Below are 11,292 nucleotides of genomic sequence, written 5' to 3'. Positions count from 1 at the left end.
CTAAATAGATTATCTCTGACAGGTAATAAGCCTTATCCACAATGCGCGTGACTCAGACACGAGACTAATCAATATGTCTCAGTACATAAAGTATGTCATGTCCAAAATGCGCGTGACTTAGGCATGAGACCAAACATAATGTCTCATTACATAAACAATCACCTTGTCCAAAATCTGCGTGACTCAAGCATGAAACTAATCAAAATGTCTCAATACATAAAGTACGCCCTGTCCAAAATGCGCGTGACTCAAGCATACATTGACATGGATATATTTAAAACAGAATATGAGCATAAACAATATAAGCAAACAGTCAATGATCAAATAACTCCCACTAACTAATTACAACAGAAGACTCTAACAATCCCAAATGAGTCACATGCTCCTGAAATAATTTTGAAGCTAAACCTTTAGTTAGTGGGTCAACTAACATATGTTCTGTGGAAACATGCTCACCACAAATACAAGACTCGGTTGTTTTCTCTCTAACAAACAAAAACTTAATATCAATATGTTTGGAACGAGAAGAGTTTCTGGTGTTTCGAGAGAAAGCAACTGCTGTAGAATTGTCACAAAATATCTTCAGCGGCCTCGAAATGGTGTACATAACACCTAGCCCCAAGATAAAGTTTCGCAACCATATAGCCTAACATGTAGCCTCATAACAAGCTACGTACTCTGCCTCCATTGTAGAGAAAGTTGTAAGTGTCTGTTTGATACTTTTCCAAGAAACAGCTCCTCCTGCCATCATAAAAACATAACCAGAAGTGGATTTCCTGTCATCTAAACAACCTACAAAATCAACATCAGAATATCCAACTATATCAAGAATGTCAAATCGTTGATATGTAAGTACTAGGTCTTTAGTGCCTTGCAAGTACCTACGTACTTTCTTTGCAGCTTTCCAGTGAGCTAAACCAGGATCACTCAAGTATCTTCCAAGTACACCAACAACATAAGCAATATCAGGTCGTGTACATACTTGAGCATACATTAAACTGCCCACAACTGATGAATAGGGAATCGTTTGCATTTGAGTCCTCTCATTATCATTCTGAGGACATGGAAACTTAGAAAACTTATCACCTTTTACAATAGGTGCTTTCCCAAGAGAACAAGAATGCATATTAAACCTACTTAAAACTCGATCAATGTAGGTTTTCTTATACAATCTAAGAATGCCTTTAGTTCTCTCACGAAAAATCTGGATGCCCAAAACATAATAGGCCTCATCAAAATCTTTCATATCAAAATGAGATGATAACATGCGTTTTGTCTCAAACAGAAGTTCAATATCATTTGTGGCGAGTAATATATCATCAACATAAAAACAAGAAAGATATACTTACTCCCACTAATCCTCAAATATATGCATTGATCAACAAGATTCTCCTTGAAATCACAAGAGGTAACAATATCGTCACACTTCAGGTACCATTGTCTCGATGCCTGCTTAAGCCCATAAATGGACTTATTAAACTTACATACCATGTGTTCATTTCCTTCTACTTGAAAACCATATGGTTGCTTCATGTACACATCCTCAAATAGATGTCCAATGAGAAAAACTGTTTTGACATCCATTTGATGCAGCTCGAGATCAAACTGAGCTACCAATGTTATAATAATCCGAAAAGAATCTTTGGTAGAAACAGGTGAGAAAGTGTCTTTATAATCAATACCTTCTCTTTGGTTAAAGCCCTTAGCAACAAGCCTAACTTTATACCTTTCTACTTGACCTTCAGAATTATACTTGGTCTTAAAAACCCATTTGCAGCCAATTGGCTTATAGCCACATGGTAGTTCAACTAAGTCCCATACACCGTTTCAACACATCGATGCCATCTCATCATGCATAGCATCTATCCAATATGAAGATTGAGGACTATCAATGGCCTCATTAAAAGAGGCTGGATCAAGAGACATACCAGTATTAAACTCATGCTCCTACAAATAGACAATATAATCATCAGAAATTGCTGGTCTATGACTTCTCTGTGATCTCCTTAAAACAATATCATATGTTCTCATATCAACATCAGCTATAGTGTCAACAACCTGGTCTTGGACAATAGTACTGGTTCCCTCTGTCAATGGTGGTGCAGCAACTGCTAGGGAAGTAACTTGAACAGGTATAACAACACGCTCCTCCGTAAATACAATTTCACGTGTCGCTGAACTCCCACTGTCACTAACATCCTCAAAGAAGATGGCTCGCTCAGATTTAATAATTCTAGTAACATTAGAAGGGCAATAGAATCTAGAGCCTCTTGATCCCACACAATAACCAACAAAATAACCAGTTATGGTCTTAGGATCAAGTTTCTTCTACTAAGGATTATAAGGCTTTATTTCCGCTTTACAGCCCCAAACACGGAAATGATGCAAACTAGGTCTCTTACCTAACCATAACTCATATGGAGTTTTAGGAACTGATTTACTTGGCACTTGATTCAAAATATATGTAGCAGTTTTCAGAGCCTCACCCCACAAAAATTCAGGCAAAGTGGAATGACTAAGCATACACTGTACCATATCCATGAGAGTACGATTTCTTCTTTCTGCAATACCATTCTATTCAGGAGTTTCAGGCATTGTGTACTGAGCCTCGATACCACATGCCTCGAGAAATCTAGCAAAAGACCCAGGATTTCTACCAGTTTCATCATATCTCTCATAAAACTCACCTCCTCTATCTGATCTTACCGCTTTGATTTTCTTATTTTTCTGGAGTTCCACAGCAGCCTTGAAAACCTTAAAAGCTTCCAATGAGTCTGATTTTTCTCGAATAAGCTCAATACAACCATAACGAGAACAATCATCAATAAAGGTAATGAAATATCTATAATTTCTCAAAGCGGCAGGTGAAATGGGACCACAAATATCAGTATGAATTAAATCTAGAATCTCCTGACTTCTACTAATCTTTTGCTTTCTGTTTTTCACTGGAAGTTTCCCTTTGATACAAGCAACACAAGTTTCAAAATCAGAAAAATCCAAGTCAATTAGAATGCCATCTTTAATCAACCTTTCCATTCTTTCTCTAGAAATATGACCCAACCTTTTGTGCCACAACATGGAAGAATTCTTATTGGATCTAGTACGTTTAGAGCCAACTACAGTATTCACAACAGAAACACTAGAAGAAGCAGGATTTAAAGCAGGAAGTAAGTCAATTTTATATAAACCATCATACAAGGTAGCAGTACCAACTATAATACAGTCATAAAAGATTGTAGCCTTTCCATTTCCAAAATGAAAAACATATCCACATTTGTCCAAAACAGACATAGAGACTAGATTTCTTCTGATGGAAGGTATAAGAGCAGCATCAGACAAGTTCAAAACATGTTTAGAAGACAAAATAAGTCTGATTGTACCAATGTGTTCAACTTCAACCTTCACCCCATTGCCCATATTTACTACTAACTCTATGTCATTTGGTCTTCTGCGATTCCTTAGTTCCTTTCTTATCTATCCAAGCCTTAAATCTACTACAATCAATCCTCTTGTGCCCAAACAAATGACAAAAGTTGCACTTTCCCCTAAAAACTTCCTTCTTAGGCCCATTTGGAACACTCATACCAGCTTGTTGAGGAGGCTTTCCATATTTCTTCATCTTATGGAAGTTGCTACTATTACTCTTGAAGAACTTCTTCTTCCCTTTATCAATAGTTACGATAAAGGCAGCATGAGACTTGGCCTTTTTCATCATCTCCTCTTCTTGAGTTACAATAGCAGTCATTTCACTCAAACTCCATTCATCTTTCTAAGCATTATAAGTGGTATTGAGTGCATCAAACTGAGGTGGCAAAGATTCAAGCACTTGCCATACAAGAAAGCCATCTGCTAACTCAATTTTCATTCCTTTGAGCTTATTAAAGAAATGAGTAAGCTTCATGATGTGCTCTCGGACTCCACTAACCCCATCATAGGTTGTGGTAGTAAGAAGTTTCATCAAAGTTCCCTTCTCCGCCTTGTCAAACTTAATAAATTTCTTCCCAACGGCATCAAGATATTCTTTAGCACTATCAGTATCAGCTATGCTCAGCCTGATAGACTTGTCAATAGTATACTTCATAATCATGAGGCAAGTCCTATTAGAATACACCCATTGCTCATAACAAGTCTTTTCAGCCGCAGAACTTTCACTAGTGGGCTCAACAGGCGCATCGATCCTCAAAGCCAAATCCAAATTCATAATAACCAAATTAATAGTGAGAGACTCATACCACTCCTCATAATTGATTCCCATCAGACTCTTGATGGCAGATAAAGAGAGAGACATAGCCGCATTGCCATAAGCTAAGGAGAATATAATAAAAAATTATTAAGCATGTGGAATAAGAAACATGCACCCATAAATGTCTCAAGGCAATCTTATTTCCATGCCAGAGTCTTATTTAAAATAGACTCTTACATACTATGCTAGAGCCCAAGATACATTAAAAGACTCTTACACATGATAAAGCAGAATAATTAAATACAAGGACTTAAAATGACCCGCTACCGAGAGGATAGGACTAGGCCACCAAATGCCAAGTACTTAACTATTATCTCGGTATTTGGTGGCCTAGTCCTACCAAATAATGATTTGCAGACCGGGCAAATTCACTATTTGTATGAATCTTAGTATAATATCATTAAGCGGAACATTATCAATAATAAAAACTCTGATAATTTGTTATTACTAGTCCCACGAGAGGTGGGTACATAGCCACTCCAAACCATTGGTATTACAACAAAATGACATAATCTCCATATAAGATTCTTTATTTCGAGAATAAATTATATAAAAAAAAAAATCAAATAGTACAACAGTACTATTATACTACATTTATTTATTTAATTTTTTTTAATAATATTATAATAGGTTAAAACGGGTGATCAAAATCGGGTCAAACCGAGTGTTCAAAACTGGGTCAAACCGGGTGGTCAAAGTAGATCAAACTGGGTGGTCAAACCGGATGGTCAAACAGGTCAAAACCGGGTCCAAATCTGGGTGGTCAAACTTGGTCAAATCAGCCCATATATAATCCATCAACCCATACATATGGGCTTAGTCCATATTTACTTTTCTCAAAACCACTCCCTTAGACAAGGATCTAAATAACACATGGACTAGACAATTATAATAAACCCAATCCAAAGTCCATGACTTGAATCAAAACCCTACTCAGATAATTAACATGTCTGACCCAAGTTATTGTAGTGAAAAGAACTCCGGCGCCGCAACTGTTCCGGCCACCGGTTCGGCCATCCAAACCGTTTTTCCTACTGATCTGGATGAGGGGACGCCAGTGAGAACATTTCCAGAGTCCTCCCATGTCTCCGGTAGTCCACTTTAGTCAAAAAATGAAGATACAAAAAATAAAAAAAGATTATTTTGGCCACCAAAAGTGGCAGTTTTTTACATTTCCAGTGAGCTTCACACAGGCATTGGCAACAAAAAACTCAAAAACGAATTTTTGATCATCCAAGAACTCCAAAAACCAAAAAACAGGATGAACTTGAGTGGTGAAAAAAACACATATGAAAAATAAATATTTCACAAAACAGGAACTTATTTTCTCACAAATCTGACAAGTTGGCTTTGATACCACTTGTTGGATTTTGAATAAATTCGAGATCACCAAGATCTATTGTCAAAACTGTGAAGAAAATTAATAAGAAAACATACCTCCAAACATTTGTGATGAGTTTTCCATGCAGCTTTAATAGTTCCTGTAAAAGAGAAGAGAAAGTTTTGTCTCTATGGAGCAAGCTACTCTCTACCCCTTTTTCAGTTATTCTAATACGTGTCTCAACCCTCACTTTCAAAGAGATGAGATAAAATGGCCAAAAGGGCCAGTTAAAACACTAATAGAACTCAATGGGTTAGTTCTATTTAATTGGGGTGAGAGTAGGGGCCTCCATGTGTCTATAAAATAACTCATCCCATTATGAGCTTAATGATTAAACTATAATGCTAGTCCATTAGAAACAAATACAACATTATATTTAAAAGCGGTGATCCAAAGTCAGTGATCTTAAAACATTCTAAAGTTCATCTGTTATACAAACACCATGAACAGAATGCGAAAGATCATGAAAATGTTGATGTCTATTTGGATGCACCCATTGAAGATATTGGAAATTTAGCAAATCCAATGGATTGATGATGATTACAACATTGAATCCAACTTGTACCCTCAAAAAAGGAAGCCCTGCTTCAACCTTGGTTGTCAAATTGTTTCTGAACATGCATAGTATCTATTATAGATGACTTCATATTTGTTTCAAGTGTATGGAGGATCAGTTACTTTATTTTGTACTTAGCTTCATATGAATAAAAATATGATTATTTAGCCTGGAATTTCCAATACTATTATTCATCCATGCCAATTCCAGCATATTCATCTAGTACCTTACATGGAGAGGGTATTTCTTTTTACTAGAAGAACAAGAACTACGTCCTAACAAAACTCGAAGGCAGTTTCCAAAATTGGAAGAAGACCGTACAGTTTACCTTAGAGTCGCTCTCAACAAACTGTCCTTGATTTGCTGCAATATCTTTCTTTTTTGACTGCGGTGTTCCCAAGTAGCTAGGCTTGTGCAAAAATCCCAATTAGCACTCTAAAGGCACATCTGGGGCTTCTATTTGTACATCCATGTAACACTTCACATACACAGCACTGTAAATTAATAGGGTTTCTCACTTAGAGGGTGAAGACCTCTAGAATTAGACGAGAGGAAGAAGAGAGAATTGAGGAGAATAACTGTTGATTTACTTTTTGCATAAAAGGAACCATCATACGTCTACCCATACATACAGCAGAGCTCAACAAAAAGTGGTCCTCATCAATAAGATGATGACACATCAAACAGGGATTTAGAAGACAATACAGTTATAAAAGCTAATAAAGTAGTAACTATAAGAAAAGTCCTCCATGGTAATTTCTGATACACCCATAACGTCTGTATTAGTGCTTCCACGTGTGAGCTGTAGGAGATTCCTCATTGTGTGATCCAACGGCTACAAACATGCTTTTGTCCACTAACCTTTTGACCAACAGACTTCCACCAACATACTCATCTTCATCCTTACGACTAACTTCTCTCGAACCTTCCCAACCTTTCTTCCAACCATTTCCTCTGCTTGCGACAAGATCTTTTTTTTAATATATACTGCGGTGTTCCCAAGTAGCTAGGCTTGTGCAAAAATCCCAATTAGCACTCCAAAGTGACATTTTGGGATTTGTATTTGTACATCCATGCACCTTGAAAGTTAATCCGCAAGCTGATATGCTACTTACCTATATTGCAAGAAAAATTGACTCATGATCATCAACTTAATTTCATTTCTGTCATTTGATAAGATCGTGATAAGTCCTAAATAAATTTCTCTTCCAAAATAATTGATATCCTGCTACAAAAATAATTATACAAGTTTTACTACGTATAAATAAAGTCGCGTACTAATTTACGTACCAATACTAATTCATTCATATTCAAAATTTAAATTAGCACTATTTTAAATAAAATTTATTTTTTGACCAATCATATTATATTAATACACATATTAGTACGTAGTTGTGCTTGCAACTAGATTTTTTCTAATTGTACATGTGGGACTGGTCACGTGTAAGATCGAGCACGTGCATTCTGTGTAATCTGTAAAGCCTCATTTGTTTTCAAAATCATCTCAACTTATCTAATCATTACAACTTTATCAAAATTTAATAAAAAAATTCAACATTTTCAAACTCAAAACAAAAATTATATTAAAAAGTTATATTTTTATAATATTTTATTCAACTTTCATCTCATCTCATCTTAACTCACTATCCAAATTAACCAGTACTTCAAAGTTATGATTAAAGTTTTTTTTTGTTTCCTATTATATAATGTCTAGATCTTTTTTATTATTATAAAAAATTCTACTTATCATCAACTCTTACACCACACATTATGTAATTTATCATTTTTTTATTCTATTTAAACACATATATATTAATATATAAATATATATATATATATTTAAATAAAATGACAAAAATAACGAATCACATCTTTATATGTCTTTTGGGATGATAATTAATAGCATTTCTCTTCTATTAATAATATGTACGTACCCACGTACGTTTTTATCTATTAAATGAGTTACAGTCATTATTTCATTTCATTAATTTTCCTTAAGAAACTCCAATTGCCTGAAAAAAAAAATATGTTGGTTGAGATACATGATGATAGTGATTATATAAAGCGTAGGCCTTTTTTTTTTCGTTAGTAGAAATATTAGATCTATAAATAATTTTATAAAAATATTATACGAGGTAAGACATTAGATTTATTTTATAATAAAAATAATTTTAAAATTTAACGTAGATAAATTATTTTATAAATTTATTTTTATAATATTTTTTTATAAACAAAATATTTTTTTAAAAGATGACGTGGCCAGTTTAAAAAGCATATATCTGAAACGGTGTTGGACATGAATGGAGTCATTTCCTAAGTCCCAGATCACGAAACAACCGAAAAGACAAAAAAAAAAAGTTGCTTCACCTAAAGAAATTAATTAATCTGCCCATTAGGTATTAATGATACATATAAAGATCCTACACAATTAAAGAGGAACTCATAAATACAAAATCTCAATTTTAGAACGAATTGTTAAAATATTTTATAGGGAGTTAACAATTAAGCACATCCATATAAGTAAATAACCAGGTTTTATTGAAAAATATCAAAACTTAGGAGTGGAAAAAAAAAAAAAACCAGTGAACGGTTAAAACAGACCGAACTAGACCGATACCGAATTTGATTCGGTCCAGTACTAGTTTTTCTTTTTCTAATATCAGACCAAACTGGACCAGACTAGTTCATATATATATATATATATATTAATATTATATAAAATATTTTTTATATGATTTTTTATATTATATATAATTATATATAAAATAATTTTGTATTATATGATAAATTTCTAATTAATATTATATCAAATTTTAAAATCCTATATAAATAACTATATATTATTACTATAGTCTATTATATTAATAGTTATATTAATATTATTATATCACTATATATTATAATATATCACTATAGTCTATAATACAATTATAATAATATTATAATATACTACAATATATTATCACTATATTATTAAATACTATAATATACTATATTATATATACTATATAATATACCTGAAAATCTGGATCGAACTGGACTGAAACCGGTAAAATCAGAAATACAAGCTTAGTGGTATAATCGATGCAGTATCGATTCTTCAAATCTAAAAATTGATATTTACCCGTTTGGTTCTAAAACATGTTTAAAACCAGACCGATTATACCTCTAGTTAACATATTGTTCACCATTAATACGAACATGAAAAAAAATGACGTGGTATGATGATAACGATACTTGGATGTTAGAGATCAAGTTAACAAATTGCAATATATATATTGAAGGACTAGAAAATAATTTTGATAGTAGTGAGATTGTATTATAAAAAGAATATATAAATATTTAATGAGCCATATTGGATAAGCCTATAAGTAATAAATTATTGAGATTGATTAGAAATTCTAATTAGGCTTAATAACTAGATTAAATCATTGATTGTTGAACGAGTTAGACTCTTTTTAGACTTTAAAGATCGACCATTAGGAATTTACTTTGATTTAAAATAATCACTGATTGAAGTCTCCTACATAGTCTTAGTCACTACCAATCCTACATTGAATGAACTACTAGATCATGTTTTTAAATTCAAATTTTCTTCTTAGATGATTGTGACTAAGTTTTCAACAGATTAGTATTACTACATGTATTAACCGAGTCTAACTCAAACTCATTGGCACCCTCTCTGAAATCTCTCTATAAATATCTCTCTTCCATGTGTTATTTAGAAAAAAACCATAAACCTCCATAAGTGTAGCAGCCGAACATAAGATACCCAGTCCAGCACCGTGATCAATTTCTTGTCAGAAGTTTTACAAAGCAACACCACAAGGTAAGTAGCTTAATTATAAATTAGGATTAGTACATATTAGCTAATTATATATATTATTATTAAATGTAGCTCTTTGGAAGCCGATGTTTATGTACCACACATATCATGATATTTACAAGCACATCATCCATCATATTTCATTCTGCATATTATAGTTAAGTATGTATTATGCATATCATATTGCATAAAACACATAAGGTTTCATAGGATCAAGTGTAAGATAAGTCAAAATAGTTAATCAAATAGCCATTCAGATGCATATATAGTATCAATACAGTTTCAGGATGGATGTGCAGGCCATAGACTCAAGTATGGTCCACCATAGTATGCCAAAATACTATCAGTGGCTCCCCTTGCGACCAAAGGACGTGTGGCCAGTACACAACCTTGCATATAAGATTAAGTATGTTGGTCAATCAGATAAATCAGATTAGTCAGTTAATTTAAATAAATCAGTCATGTAGCATAAATATCAGTATAATCAATCATGATTTTAATTCTTAGCATAAAATATTTTTTGAAACCTTATGTTAAGTATGATGAGTTTATTATTGAGTCATCAACTCATTTTAGTTTATTTTTATATTTTTAAACTACCACAAGTAAAAAGATTTATAAAGATAGAGTTGTAGGACAAGACTTAGTTCAGGTAGGCTTGACAGTGGCCTAGATCTTGTACAAAAATTTTTAAGTTATGATTTTTATGACATAGATTTTGAGAAACTTTGATAAATACTTCCGCTCACTCTCATTTATGATTTCAATATTTTAATACAAAACGACTCTATTTATTATAAAGAATATTTAAACTTGACACTTCCTTTAAAATAAAAGAAAATATATTTTTAAGTTGAGTTCAGTGGTAGCACTCCAACTCCCGTGATTTTCTTAAAAAATGACATATTTCTTAACTTTGGAGAGCGAGGTGTCACATGTGTACCAACCGGTAAGGTACGGAAATTGCAGAGACAACTTCGGCTATTTGCTAGGAACTAGGATGCTGGTTCGGGATAGATGGAAGGGAGATTGGCAGCAGGATGATCAAGCCCTATGCTTTTCCCTTGTATGACGCACCTCCATCCAAATTAACAATGAAAAACATGTGATAATTAATAAAGCTGTCATATTAAAAACAACTAGGTGCAATTTAAAATTTAAAAAAAAAAAAAAATCGTGGAGAGAGGGAGTGACTTGACTTATAAAATAAATTTAAAAATTTAACTATTGCAAATTTAATTACGATACATTAATAGTGTGCCTGATGTGTTCTTCATACCGAATTG

The sequence above is a fragment of the Carya illinoinensis genome, chromosome 1, assembly GCF_018687715.1.
Source record: "Carya illinoinensis cultivar Pawnee chromosome 1, C.illinoinensisPawnee_v1, whole genome shotgun sequence".
NCBI classification, from domain to species: Eukaryota; Viridiplantae; Streptophyta; class Magnoliopsida; order Fagales; family Juglandaceae; genus Carya; species Carya illinoinensis.
The sequence above is the reverse complement of the archived record's forward strand: the minus strand, read 5'-3'. Positions refer to the sequence as shown.